Raw genomic sequence first — 15267 nt, 5'->3', positions numbered from 1 at the left:
CGACGGTTCGTCGAACGAAGATTGTAATCCTGTTTGAAAAGGATGTTTTGCGATACTTGAACGCTTAAGAAGCATCGATGCCTTGTTCACGATGAACATCCCCGGGGGTCGGTTTAATTACGACGAACGATTTAGACGAACGAAAAACTAAATTACCCGCTGTTACAACCGGAGAACATCAGCCGCGGAAGGATTTATAACGCGAGCCTCGAGCAAAATAAGACCGTGATGATCTCATCTTTTCTTCCTCGCGCTCGCCTTGTTTGGAAAGGATTACACATCCACGTTTGAACTAACAACGATTCAAGCGTAAAACTTGCACTAGAGAAATTGAAACGCAGAAGACGCGCTACCGGTCAAGAAATTTCGGATCACTTTTCCAATCCGTATCTGTATCGGACTGATGCATCGAATCAAAATTCCGCTTTCAGATTTAAATTTCATCAAAAGCTCAGACGCGCGCGTTGAGTTTAAGTTTCGCTTCAAATCTTGTTCGAAGTCTCGTAAATTGTTCTATATATATATATTTTTTTTTTCCTCCTACGAGATTAAAAATACACGGTGAATTTTTGTAGAAAGAGATCTAAGAAAATTAGAATCCGAATAGATTTTGTTCACAATCGAGAAATGATCGATCGATCGTTTCTTACAATGGTAGATTCATTTTGCTAAGTTTGAAGATGAGCAAGAGTCTAATGAAACAGTTATCTGCCTGTTTGCAATCCGGATGCAATCGGGATTGACCTCCATCGGCTAAGAATGGCCTACATTCGGACGGATGACTATTTTCGACATTGAACATCGTGGATGGACAGGTGGAACTGGAGGTTGAACCAGAGCTCTTATAAATAAAACCAATTACTTCGTGGCAATTCATCAAGAGCATCCGTTGACAACGAGAGGGTGGCGAGGAGAGGAAGGGGAGTTATAGTCGAGGAGATGACGTTCCAAGATAAATACCAGTGTAGATGTATATTCTCGTCTCGTGGAGACTTTGAATCGTGAAATTCTCGGAATGTCGCACATTTTAAACCTATCTTCGGATCTTGGAACATTTAGAACATTCTCTCATAATAAATAAAATATTGTCTATCATGATGATAACGATACTTCTACTAACTCGCGTCAAATACTGTCCTATTTGTATCATTTATCTCTCGACACAATAACGATAAAAGTACAGTAGCAAAAAAGTAAGAAACAAGAAACGTGATTTTCTCTCTGTATAAAGATTGGCAATTACCTAACAAGGTAAATATGAATAATACTTAAATTCATCATCTGATAGTCACTAACCGGTGAAAATCACACGATACTACAGATAACTTTATTACAGCGTTAAACTTTCTTTTGTACGCCACAAAGGTATAATTCTTTTTCCCGAACAAACCAACAATACGTTATTGAATATTTTTAATTATCTCCTCAGTTAGATATCTCTGCACGCTGGACAATTAAATAAAAATTAATAAAAAAAAAAAAAGAAAAGAAAAGTTGTACTTTAACTTTGTATATATATTATGCCATAATCATCATATTTAAAGTCTTTCACTTTCTTAAGCAAAAACTTTTCGCAAGAAAACGGGCCGGTTTATCACGGCGTGTTTCAACTGACAAGCAAAAACTTATAGAAGAGGATCGAAGGGTGGGTCGCTAGGTTGTTTATTATCGTAGCCATGTACTTTTTTCCTGTTTCCTCGACGTGTAACGCTGAAAAAGAAAGGGAAGAGAGAGAGAGAGAGAAAGAGAGAGAGAAAGAGAAAAAAAAGAACTCGAAAGTACACGGCTGACGACGATTCTCGATGCCGTGGGAGTCGCACACCTGCGCCATCCATCGATCTCGAGTTTTCACGTTCGAACGTAGGAGAATCACTTATTCATAGAGAGACATACACCGGCAATTGTTACCAACAGTTGCCTGCAGCAGGGAAATTACCGGCTGTTTTTCACCCTGGGAATTTCGTTTCTCCCCTTGACGAACAAAATGGAGGTTCGATAACCCTAGGCGATAACCAATATTGTTAAAACAATACTACTGAATACCAAGGTTTAGTAAACCTTTGTGGCTGTTTGTACATTTTCAGCTGGTAACACTACCAATTAATCGAAGAATAATATTTAGAATATCTTTAAAATATCTGGGAATTTCGTTTCTCCTCTTGACGAACAAAATGGAGGTTCGATAACCAATATTGTTGAAACAATACTACTAAATACCAAGGTTTAGTAAACCTTTGTGGCTGTTTGTAGATTTTCAGCTGGTAACACTACCAATTAATCGAAGAATAATATTTAGAATATCTTTAAAATATCTGGGAATTTCGTTTCTCCTCTTGACGAACAAAATGGAGGTTCGATAACCCTAGGCGATAACCAATATTGTTGAAACAATACTACTGAATACCAAGGTTTAGTAAACCTTTGTGGCTGTTTGTACATTTTCAGCTGGTAACACTACCAATTAATCGAAGAATAATATTTAGAATATCTTTAAAATATCTGGGAATTTCGTTTCTCCTCTTGACGAACAAAATGGAGGTTCGATAACCCTAGGCGATAACCAATATTGTTGAAACAATACTACTGAATACCAAGGTTTAGTAAACCTTTGTGGCTGTTTGTACATTTTCAGCTGGTAACACTACCAGCTAGTCGAAGAATAATATTTAAAATATTTTTTGATCACATCACAGTAAAGATATTCGATTTGAAGAGATTTGAAGAGTTTGATTAAAGAAATGGATAGTTTTGTACTAACTTTTATATGCATTAGAATTCTATTTTTGTATAATTTACTTGAACCAGTTTGAACGAGATCAGAATTTTATGAAGGCATCTTTTTGTATTCTTTGAATTTCATAAAGTCAGGAGGATTTACACTGATTAAAATTATTAAACGAATACTTGGAAATTCCCATTATAGCTTCAATACTAAGAGACCAAGTTTGATAATACAAAATGATTAAGAAGAATTCTAAATGAAATGTTTCATTTCAAGAGCTAAGTCACGCTTATTGAATAATAATTGTAACAACTATTTCTACAAAAATTTATTTTTTCATACACGAAACGAAAAGTGGTAATGGACAGACTATTATACGAATTCCAATTATACAAGCTATTTATCCCTTGACAATTTCATTTAATTTAACTCACAAACGGAATTATAATTACGACAGTCTCGTAATAGCGCTAATGAAATAACGAATATATTTCTAAAATATTCATTATTTCTGTATATTGAATAAATTGAAATATTTCTGTATATTGAAAACAAGTCCAACAGAGACGAAACACGAAACATCCGATAAAAATTCTATCAATTTCATCTAGAAACGAGCGATAGTACGCATTGACACACGCTGCAAGAAGCTCAGAAACTGGAACGGACTGGTCGGAATAGGGGAGGATCGCGTTTAATTGATTCCATTAGCCGGCGGATTACCGTTCGATCTGCGATTCGAGTCTCACACGAGTCGCTTTTTCCAGCCCTCGAAGCGTACGAGGAGTGTTCGTTCCGTGCCACGTGCACGTATATGGCTCACACGAGCCAGCAACACATGGTTCAATTATTTTCTAACGCCGCCGTTGTACCACAGTTCCGGACCAGTTGCCTCTCGTTTCGCAAAACCTTCCATCGAGATCGCGCACTGCCTCCGCGGGAAATACTCGTCCGAGTAATTGGAACGTTGCAAAAAAATCCTCAGCATCGAGGAAAAAATTTATTTCAACCCGTGGCTCGTAAGATCGAGTTTTTGTGGAACTTCAGGAATTTCTATTCTTAGAAATCGCGGACATTATACATATAAATATGAATAGTACATTAATGCATCGCCAATACATATTAATACGTATTACATCTTTTTATGTATCGTACGAAAATACATTTGAAATTTTATTTCAATCAATTCACAACTCTCAAACTTTGTTCGTAATACCGAATAAAGAGAGAATTCCAAGGATATTTTTCGTCGCTATTTCTTTTAACTAGATTCTACAATTATATGAAATTTAAAGGGCTGCTCATTATATAAATTGTATAATTGAATGACTAACAGTGTACGAATAATCCATATCACCTTTCATAAATTTCTGATTTTACACATTTACCATCCACATGATAAAATGGCCATCGATTGGCAAATTTAATTAATCAATTGATTTTTTTTATGCAATTTCATAAACGTGAGATATCTGTACGAATCAGAATTGATCCAATCTGCAATCTATCGGAGTATTTATTGTTTCATATTCTTAATTTTCGTGGTTGCAACGCGTAAAGTTTCTATGTGCAGCGATGTGAATTTCAGCGAGATCGAATTATTTCGCCATTAGTAACGATAACTCGGTGTCGTTGGTGTAAATTCGATGTGTGTAATTAGAGCGAACGAAGGATAGTCTCCAGTTGTGTATTGGCTACATCTGCTGATTAGATCCTGAGAATCGATAGCTGACTGTTTCGAGTTTATTCATCACCTGGAGTCGTGTTCGTGCGAGAATTAGTACAACTGTGGAATTAACATCTGTACTTTGTAACTCAATCTAGAATTTTGATAAAATTTGCAATATCATCGGAAAAATTATTATTAAATCTCTAAATTCCTAGCTCATGCTATTTCGCGTTTATTATTAATTTTGAATTGCATCTATGCGCTCTTATCCTATGAAATTGTAAAAAAAATTTTATTTCTTATGTACATTTAATTATCACATTTAACGATTGCAAGAAGTATCTGCGCATCATGTGCGTATGTTACAACATGATTCACGCGCCAATTAGTAACGAATGTAAACAAATTAAACGTTTTACGAACACTACGTAACGTTGAAAAGATAGAACTTAAGAAGATTTTTTTAGTTTCAGAGAAATAAATGTTTCACATGTTTACATGTTTAATAATAAAAAAAGAAGACTTTTTTTACTGCATTTTTGAAACTTTTTCCTTTTATTGCACACACGATGAATAAAAAATGTAATAAAAGTTATAATAAAATATTATAATGTTCATAATTATACTAATATCAAATATTTTAGATTCATGACTGTAATTTTTTACACTCTATATAACTTTCAAGTGACTCCAAAAATTTAATATCCTGAAAAAACGAAATGCAGAAACTAAAAAACTCGAATAAATGTAATCACTTCGGTATTAAAGAGCCTTTTCCTCCCACTCTTCGTTTTATCACCGTGAAATTAAATATTCAACGCTCGTGGCAATAATAACAGCCCTCTTCGCCAGATGAGCCAGGTTTAAAAAAAAAAAAAAAAAAAAAAAAAAAAAGAAACACTCAGCCGTACATTCGGGGATGCCAATCTAATGAACCAATTTGTCCCGATTAATTTCGTCCGATTAACCGACTCGAATAATCCCGAATAATCCAGAAATATTTAAACGAGCTGCTGACACGACTAATAAAGCGGCCGACGGAAAATTCGATGAATTTTGTATCGGATTACAAGACGACTTAATCGGGCCTCTTCATTGTTCGTCGAGCCAGCAATTACGCGGATATCCCCGTGGAACGAGGAACTGGCGAATCGAATCGCGAATAATTCTACCACGTTCGAAATTATCCGCAGTAGATAGTTTCGCTCCGTGCGATATTAAATTTTCGAGGGCGAACGACAAATTGGAACACGTTCGGTGAAGAAAACGAAAAAAAAAAAAAAAGAAAAAAAGAAAAAAGAAGGCAGTGACGAATAATCGATAAGCGACTATCCCGGCTGGAAGATTTAATTCCGCGCCTCTTTTTTTCCCGATAGATCGTAGATCGGAAGTTCGAATTTCAGAAAAGTCCCCCGACGTCTGAATAATGTCTGATCAGTTTTTTGTCCCGTTTAAAACGTTTAAATCGACCGCGCGGTCGAGGAACCCCAGGAGAGACCATTTGCAAACCGATTCCTCGTCGAACGACGACAGGTTAACTTCCGATCGTCCGAGTGGAAATGTGCGAGACTTCCTTTTTCTTTGTGTGTGAGAGTCCAGGTTTTAATGTCCGAATCGATCTCGACGGACAGATGTTTTCGAAAGATTGATTGTCGATTTATTTTAATCGTGCTGCGTCTCTCCGATCGTTCTTTTTATTGATGGTGTTTCTAATTAAGTATGAAATGGTCATACAGTTAAAATTGCAAATTGTTATACAATATGAAATGCACGAGTGTATGAGAATTTCTGAGAACTTCAGAGAAATTAAAGTGCAAAGAATAAGAAAAAAATGGTAAATCTTTGTTGCAGAAGTTTGCAAGAGACAAACTTGCTCGTACGTTTCTCTGAGAAATAAGAATACCTGCCATATAATTAGATACAACTTCGAGTTTCGAAATTTTAAACATAATTAATTAAAAAGTTTCAGTAATAAAAAGTAATACTGTGAATGAAATACTTGTTTCCTTGAGAAAGTAACTATGCTTCAATTTTTGATTGGGTGTGTAGATCTACTATGAGACTTTTACTAGAATTAAGGGATAATCTTGTTGCTTGTTGAAGTAAAATAAAAATCCAAAGATTACTAAATATTAATGCGCTCAAGAAGAATTCAAGAAGCGACGTATTACTAAAATATTCAAAGAACGACGATCTACCTTTCGCGTTTTACAAATTAGCAGCGCTGTCCCGAAATTAATTCAAGGATGCAAAAGTAGTCTTGGGATTAGAAAAGGCAAATATTCAATAAAAACTCTCAAGCTGCGTCTCTCTGCTAAAAAGGAACATAAAAAAACAATAAAAAAAAAAAAGAAAGAAAAATGCGAAAGACCTTCATTTATTATCAAAAAGTTGACCATCGTTGGCAGCACTGCTTATCGAGCAAAAGAAAAAAAAAAATAGTAAAAGAAAATATCACCGAAAAACGTAGACGCGTCCTCGTCGCCTGTTTTTAACGATCCTGCGCGATACGAAGAGGTTAACAAACTTTTGTTCCTTTATCGCGGTTGCGTGTGTATATGGGTGCTGTTCATTTCGCTCAGCAGGAGCAGACCGCCGTGTCGACGCGTTCGTAGGAAAAAAAGAAAGGAAAGAAAATAACCACGTCCGAATCGTCCGGTAATCGTAGACGTACGGGAAAAGGGAAAAAAGAAAAGGCGAGGGTTCGCTGGACGAACGAAGCAGAATGAAAGAGGGGGAAGGAGATAGAGAGAAAGAAAAAAAAAAAAGTAACTAGGGTCAGATGGAGTTAGGGTGAATGGCTTCGGGAGAATTTTCACGAGTGTCGTGTCGTTGTTAGAGAGTATATACTAGTTTTTACTCTGTTGAATTTTTCAGTCGGCGAAATTAAAAATCAATTGTATTGGTTTTAGTTCTCCAAATTTTTGGTGGTAAATAGAATTAGGACAATATTTTAAGAATTATTATACGTATTAGTAAGCAGGGCAATAAACATTTGATTTTAATTAATAGAATAATAGCAAATTTGTGAAAAATTTTAAATAGGACACTGGGAGATACAAAAGTTATTATAAGACACTGATACTTTCAATAGCATCGGTGGTTCAGTGGTAGAATGCTCGCCTGCCACGCGGGCGGCCCGGGTTCGATTCCCGGCCGATGCAAGTTTCTTTTTTTTCCTTCTATTTACAAAAATATTTCAAAATTATGTTCTTTTAATTTTATTGAACCTGATAAAAATCATTTTATCAATCAAATAAACTCATATGTATATCGATGATTCAATGTACAATTACTAGGCTGACTGTAAACGGACCCGGGTTCAACCTTGAACCACTGAGCGAAACGACTCTGCTACCACCAGACAATCCTGCCTAGATTTATAGATTATTTGCAAACAAGTCAATAGAGTCCTTTGAGAGTTTAAATTATTTGCAAACAAGTCAATAGGGCCCCTTTTCATACGGCTATGACACCAGGATATGAAAAGAAGACCACAAATCTCCTACAGTTTAACGACAGGTAAACCACAAATCTCCTACAGTTTAACGATAGGTAAACCACAAGAACGAATAACCCTAGGTCTATTATTATTAGTGCTACTGGTACCCAAATTTCTACCACATTTCCAAAGGCAAACAAATTTTGCCTTAACCCGGAATTACCCACGTGAGGGTCTAGTCGCCGGGATGTACCTGCGCTAGACCCCCAAGTGGGTTAAGGCTAACTGCGCATCCATATCCAATTGAGAAGAAAAAGAAATTCTATTCAGATCCTATTTCAGTGAATTTTTCAAAGTTAAAGTCATATTTTTATCTATTGTTAATGGAACTACTTACGTTCTAGTGGCAAATAATGACAATTATATCATTAATAGCACATCGATAATGAAAAAGCTCCGTCTTTCTTTACATATTTGAACCAGAAATAAAAATGAATATTACATAGGCAAAAGATTATGAAATTATATTTCAATTTAGAAGAATGTTTTAAAATTCACTATGATACAAGCGCAGCAACTATTATCTTCAAAATCCCTGTACTCATATAAGCATCGGTGGTTCAGTGGTAGAATGCTCGCCTGCCACGCGGGCGGCCCGGGTTCGATTCCCGGCCGATGCAAGTTTACTTTTTTTTCCTTCCTATTTACAAAAATATTTTAAAATCATGATCTTTTAATTTCATTGAACCTGATAAAAATCATTTTATTAATCAGACTATTTAATCAAATAAACTCATATGTATATCGATGATTCAATGTACAATTACTAGGCTGACTGTAAGCGGACCCGAGTTCGACTCTCGGGGTTCAACCTTGAACCACTGAGCGAAAGGACTCTGCTACCATCAGACAATCCTATCTAGATTTATAGATTGCCCACTGCAAATGACCCAAACAATGAATCCTTTTAAATTATTTGCAAATTAATATTTTTGCAAATCAATAGAGCCCCTTTCTTAAAGCTATGACACCAGGATATGAAAAAAAGGCGATGCAAATTCTTTCTTTTACTTTCGATATTAATACATTATACAATGTATCAATTTGAATATTGAAATTATCTTTTAAATTAATTGAACAAAATATATTTTCCGTATCCGTAACAAAATATATCATCCGAAACGTAGATTATGTTTTTCCTACTTCTTGAATCTCTATTCTGAGCATTAACTCGCAAATTCAATACACAAGTGTACATACATACACTAATTTACAAACAAGCTTACAATTAATATCTATCAATACTTATACATTCTGTTCTTTGTACTTCTATTCTTTCATATTTTCCCAGTCTTCATTGAATTGTTCAAACTTGCAATTATTATTCCCTCATTATTTCTATTGTCACATCCTGTGAATTATAGCCTATTGTTATTTTCATATATCTTTCGCTAACTGACTTTTCAAACTGCACATACTTAGTAGAAGAAACAAACGGACACGATTTGCCTCCCCTTCCCTGAATCTCATTGCAGCATCGATCCTAAGGTCCCTGAAAGAGGACGGCCGTGAACTCCCAAAAGAGATACCACCTGCCTCGTGGTCTTAGGGTCGCCTGAACTAAAAAGCCTCCCTTTCTTTTATCTGCCTTTTAGGCTCGCGTTCCTTCCCCTCCATTACGTAGATCTTTATTTCTCGTCGTTTTCCTGATCGTTCCTTCCGAACTTATTTCTTTACAAAATCTTCTAGAAAATTTTCGAAACATGTCACACGAACTGGAGAAATTTGTATTATCCCCTCTACGTGCTAGACATTTTATCACATTTTACGGTGAGACATAAAACGTGTTTCTCAAGTTATTAAAAGCTAAGAATTACCGAAGACTGATAAATCCCATCATAACAGTTCTGACACGATTTCCGTATCGTGCAACTTTTCTACGTGACGAAAGAGCACAGCGACGTGCAAGTGTACTATTGTACTACTACACTGACGAATCTAGATGCTCATCACTCTGAAACCGAGAGCGCGATGCAGTCGCGATGAAATTGAGTATCGTGATAACCTCGACACAGAGCAAGTCGAAAGAAAACACGATGCCAAGGCCGCGTCTACACGGTGAGAGTCAGTAAATGTCAGTTTAACCGGTTGAAGTACTTTTCCCTGTTAAAATCACTCACACGAAGCCGAGTAGCGCACGGACTCCTCAACAGGGGAGACACTTTCGAGTGTACAAGACTTTTTCAAGGTAGATAGTAAGCTCACGAGAGCAGAGACACGGCCCGTTATGGCTACAAGTCGACGATTCTCGACGGTGGAGGAATTTTTTTTTTTTTTTTTTCGTCCTCTGTAAGCTCAGAGGTAGAAAGAAGAGAAAAAAAAAAGAGGAGGAGAGAGGACTACAAGCGAGATGGCAGAGTCGGTCTCGCTTGCGTAAGAGTAAGATGCGCTTTAAGGATGGGTTCGACGAGCAGGGCCAGGTGCATTGACTTTGGTCGGAGACAAACCGGATGTTGAAGTCGACTGCCCTAGGACGCTAGGCCTTAGACTTCTCTAAACTCGGGTTTATTAACCTCGGAGGAGTGAATTATGAGATATTAATCTCTTGCGCTGGAATGACGTGCCACGCACGTTGAGAATTTTTTCTCCTAAAGCACAAATGATAAGTTTATTATTTGTTAATCATTTCAATCCAGTGATATCATACCGACGAGTTCAGAAGAGAAAGAAAGCGACAAATTATTTTATACGGTTCGGTATGGTCACTCGTTATGGTCCACGAACCAGTTGCCAGCGCAAGGGGTTAAATGATAAATTTTTTATTTGCCAATTCGATCATCTGTGGGCTAGATATATCTATACTTTCGAAATTAAGAGTTAACGGAGACGAAGCAATTTCAATTAGATTTCTCCCCGAGTACAAATATTATATGCAGTTTTTATACGAAATTGAATATTTGTTCGTTTAATATTTAGTATTTACGTAGTCATTAATACATACATACGCAGTCATAGTTGATAATAAATTGCGAGCCAGATGTTGGAGACGAGCATATTCGTCCCTGTAACTCGTTCTCTTTGTTGTGCTCGGACCACGAAAGTGCAATGGCCGACCCTGAACCAGAGTCATCGGTGAGGCTAACCAGCGATCCCTTATTATCTCGCTCCCTTAAGCTTATCCCTAGAGATACTTCGAAATACCGTAATTGACCGGCGTCGCGTTCAACGTGAGAAATTTTTATACAAATCTGACACTTGATCGATCACGCTTCACAAAACATCATTTGCACGACAATTGATCAAACACTCTCCTTATACCACGTAAATCAAATTTAAACTGTTTGAACAGTTTACAATGTTAGATAAAAATTCCCTAGTGCGAGTACCAGGTAGGAAACGTAATAGGGAGAAAAATCTTTTCGAAAGCATCGGTGGTTCAGTGGTAGAATGCTCGCCTGCCACGCGGGCGGCCCGGGTTCGATTCCCGGCCGATGCAAAATTTTTTTTTTTTTTTATTTTTCTTTTTTTTAGAAAGAATTATTGTTTCGATATACTCTTACTATATAAAATATAGTAAACAATAATATAGTAATAAAATATACTAAACTAAATACTATATATATTAACTATACTAAACTAAATACAATGACATAGTAATAAAATATACTAAACTAAATACTATATATACTAACTATACTAAACTAAAATACAGTAAACAATAATATAAAGAAACATAAAATATATAAAAAAAAAAGAACCTATACAGTTTCTTAATATCATAATTAAAAAAAAAAAGAACCTGTACAGTTTCTTAACATCATAATTAAAAAAAAAAAAAAAAGAAAGAAAGTAAAATCGAAACAGACGAATACTCTCACTGAATCATTAATGTTCTATACTTATTGTTAGTATGCATCTAAAGTTAGAAGATCCACGTTGACGATCTAAGGAGTTTATCCACGATTTTCCCTTGAACGAAGGCCTAATGCGATCGGAACGGGGATAAATTCCCTTGTCGTGCACTTACGTCACTTAACTCCCTCCGCAAGCAAGGACAAGGGAAGAAGGAGAACGTGGGATGGAGTAAAATCTCGAAGGAGAATTATTATCCGATTGTTGCAACCGGCAAGACAAGAATCGGTAAGGACAGCGAGGGACTTCATCGCGCGAAGGCAAAATAACATCGCTTTAAATTACGACACACCGCTGGGAAAGCGATCATTATCCTAAGGGTAACCATGGAACGATCAGGGATCGTCTCCCTAGCCCGTTTGATCCCAACAATCAAATCAACTATGAATCATGACTTTGAACACTGACGATGTTTCGTTAAGATCTCGTTCTCCGAAATCCTGAATAAAATTCGAATAAATTTCTTACTTTCCTAGCTGAAGGAAATCGTTGCTGAACGAGCAATGACAGTGAAGATCTAAATTACCCTAAATATCAAAAGGTGGGGGTACAGTTGTGGCGCAACGTTAATTCACATTGTCCTTTTAAAGGGGATCAAAACACTGAAAATTAAACGCGAGCAATGTCAATCGATAATATTGTCGTTACATATCGTAGCGATCTTCTTCTGTGAGAATAATTCTTACAAGTTATACTATTGCTACGTTTCGCCTTTTCGTAATAAACCTTGCACAAAAGTGAGAATCTACCACCGGAATTTTATCGATCCTGACCTTTGTTAACCGTTCCCTCTCTTATACTCTAAAATCTCCTCTGGCATTTGTGATACGATTGATTAACTTAAAAGTAAAACTAATTGAGTATAAAAGGGAACTCGAATACTAATTACTCGACAGATATAGATCTTATAAACCTTTTCTTTCTAAAATGACACCTTTCTAAACGATCTCTAGGAAATAAGCAAAATTACTCTGGTGAATTTCTCAAGAAAACTCTGTCTTACTTTCTCGTGGAATCTCCGCCACGTACTGATCAAAATTGACCTATCCCACTAATGAAACAAACTTCAAGAACCGTAACAATAGTTACTAAGTATGTAGTTAGGTCTGTTTTTTACCCTGAAAGGATTCAAGACCTCCAGCGAAAGTCGATCGGAGCAAATTGTGCGACTGTTTTCACAAAACGTCGCGCTTCTCAACAAGGATCTCGTTTGAAAAGCTAACCACTCTCTTTTTTTTTTATATAGGGGTTTAGAGTCGCATCGACTGCGAGGTCTTTAGCGACGTGCTGGAATTTTTTCTTTATATCTGGTAGTTGGGTTTCCTTTAGGTAGTTGATAACATTTTTTTGGTGTTTCTGGCAGATTAGAACCGTGTTTTGGTTTAATCCGTATTTACTTCTTAGGTTTCGGTATTTTCTGCATTCATGTAGCAGATGTTGGGTTAACCACACTCTTGTTTTTTTGCGTAAAACGTAGAACGTAGCGCAAAACAGGAAAATGAGACAAAGCGATGATGCGTGAGTTTGTTTCTCTCTTTTTTTCCCACTTTACCTGCACGTCTCGCATTCAAATGAATAATTCATCAGTAACACTCACCTGCAACAGAAAAGAAAAACAATTCGTTAATCTTTAATAAATTATACATATACGGTGCGGTGTGTGTTACATAAGCACGAGTTGGACTTAAGGATTAAGATAATGGCACGTTTCAGACGTAGATCACAGCAAGATTATAATCGATGGCAGAAATGCCCACCTATCGATGAGTACGTGTGTATGAACGAAAGTTTTAACTATGCGTTGTATCCAATTTTCGAGTTGCCAACTATCCGTGTGGCTTAGACAATTATGTTAGTTAGTACAAACTATAAATCACCTTTAACCACGAAATTCACTTTTGCGGTTGTTTGACGCTCGACCCTGTCTTCGGAGCTTCCGGTATCGAACGTGTAATTAAAATACCATTGCTTAAACTTTCTAACCATTGCTCACACCTGCGAGTTTTGAAATCAATCGATCAGTAAAGAGAAACGTATAAATCTGCTGTTCAGATGGATCTCTAAAATCGAACACATCTGTGAACCATCCACGAACGAGTTATACGTATGCATAGGCGAGGAAATATCTCGATACAGCAGAATCGTTTCTCAGCGTCGCTTATTTCACGAAACTAATGTCACCAAAGAAACAGAAAAGAGAGGAGGTTCTCCCTGCTTCCGTTATCCATTTCCCTTTTTCGTCTTCTCATCAAGTCACCTCGTCAAATCTAGCCGGATACAATTCCAAATCAAGCCACGATCCTCCACCGGAGGAGGCTTCCCTCTCCCCCGTTTCGTTCTCGTCGTTTCATCTCTGTCACGTCCCCGACCGTTCCGCTTTCTGTCCTCCTCCAGCTCTTCGAGGGAGGCTCTCCCTCCCCCTTTCTCTTTCGCTTTCACGCAGGCTTTCAGTCAGTTGCATCTCCAGCCAGCCAGCCAACCAACCAGCCAGCCAGCCAGCCAGCGGGGGACAAAGAGCTCGAAAGTTCTGGCCGCCGAGCGATTTGTCATTCGGTCGCATGTGCCTCCGCCGTTTTACATCCACCCGTTCGTTCGTTTCTCTCCCTTTTCAATCTTCGTTCCCCGCTCCTTCCGCGAGCCGTCTGTTTTCTTTCTGTCTCGCCTTTCCACCGTTCGACCCTCTCTTTCCATCCTCGCTGCTATTCGCTCTGCCGCCACTTCGATAGAGCCACCATCTCTCTCTTGCTCTCCCTTCGTCGTCTGTCTCTTTCATGTTACTTTCCATCATCAACTCTCTCTCTCTCTCTCTATCTCTCGCTCTCTCCTCTGTTTTCCCTCCGTCGAACTTCTCTTTTTCCACGGTTTCTTCTAGCCTCTGCGCTGTTTGCTTTCCATAGCCAACTAGCACTCTCCTCGTCGGTTCAACGGGTTTTCCCTCGTCTCTCTCTCTCTCTGAAACGCCTGCGCTACCTCTCTCTGGTGTTTCTCCTAGCTGAATAAACAGGCCAGAAACGCGTGCGGCACGCTCGTCATGCTTTAATATAGTTCGTGCATTATGCATCGCGGTATTGTGCATACGTACTCACGTAGAGAAGGGGAGGGGAGGAGGAGGCCACCAATTTTGCGCTCCGTTGTCGGATCGATCTCCACCGTCCGTGGGTTTCAAACAGGAGTATCCGTAAATTGCGGGACAGGGGCAGTACATCGACAAGAACACGAGAATCGTCGATATGGCCGGCCGATAAAAATCCGACCGCTTTTTCGTCGGCAAGGCCGTGCATAATATATGCAGCATTGTTCGTGATTCTCCCCCCTCCGCCCCTCTTAGCGTACAATTAACGATGCCAACTATGCAGCTTGCTTATTTCGAATTATTTGGGAACGCACACGCAAACTGCTCAATTGGAAAATTGAACGTCCAACGAGTACACACGCTCGTTGGGTCGTGTGAAGGCAACGGTACAAGAGAAATTCACGATACATCTACTGGGATGTAACGCGGAATTTATCTGCTACCTGGCA

General features: G+C 37.9%; 1 protein-coding gene and 3 non-coding genes across 4 annotated transcripts in view; 3 read left to right on the top strand and 1 right to left on the bottom strand.

Annotated features, from left to right (window-relative positions):
- Window positions 1-15267, bottom strand: part of LOC122532835 (zinc finger SWIM domain-containing protein 8 homolog) — a gene marked incomplete at its 5' end in the record, with an annotated part of 119777 nt that overhangs the window by 86262 nt on the left and 18248 nt on the right. The window lies entirely within an intron of this gene.
- Trnag-gcc lies at window positions 7485-7555 on the top strand. The gene has a single exon. It is a non-coding gene; the product is annotated as a tRNA-Gly (tRNA).
- Window positions 8443-8513, top strand: Trnag-gcc. The gene has a single exon. It is a non-coding gene; the product is annotated as a tRNA-Gly (tRNA).
- Trnag-gcc lies at window positions 11259-11329 on the top strand. The gene has a single exon. It is a non-coding gene; the product is annotated as a tRNA-Gly (tRNA).

The sequence above is a fragment of the Frieseomelitta varia genome, unplaced genomic scaffold (genome assembly GCF_011392965.1).
Source record: "Frieseomelitta varia isolate USP_RPSP 00005682 unplaced genomic scaffold, Fvar_1.2 scaffold_476, whole genome shotgun sequence".
Taxonomy (NCBI): domain Eukaryota; kingdom Metazoa; phylum Arthropoda; class Insecta; order Hymenoptera; family Apidae; genus Frieseomelitta; species Frieseomelitta varia.
This window is presented reverse-complemented; position numbering and strand designations above follow the sequence as displayed.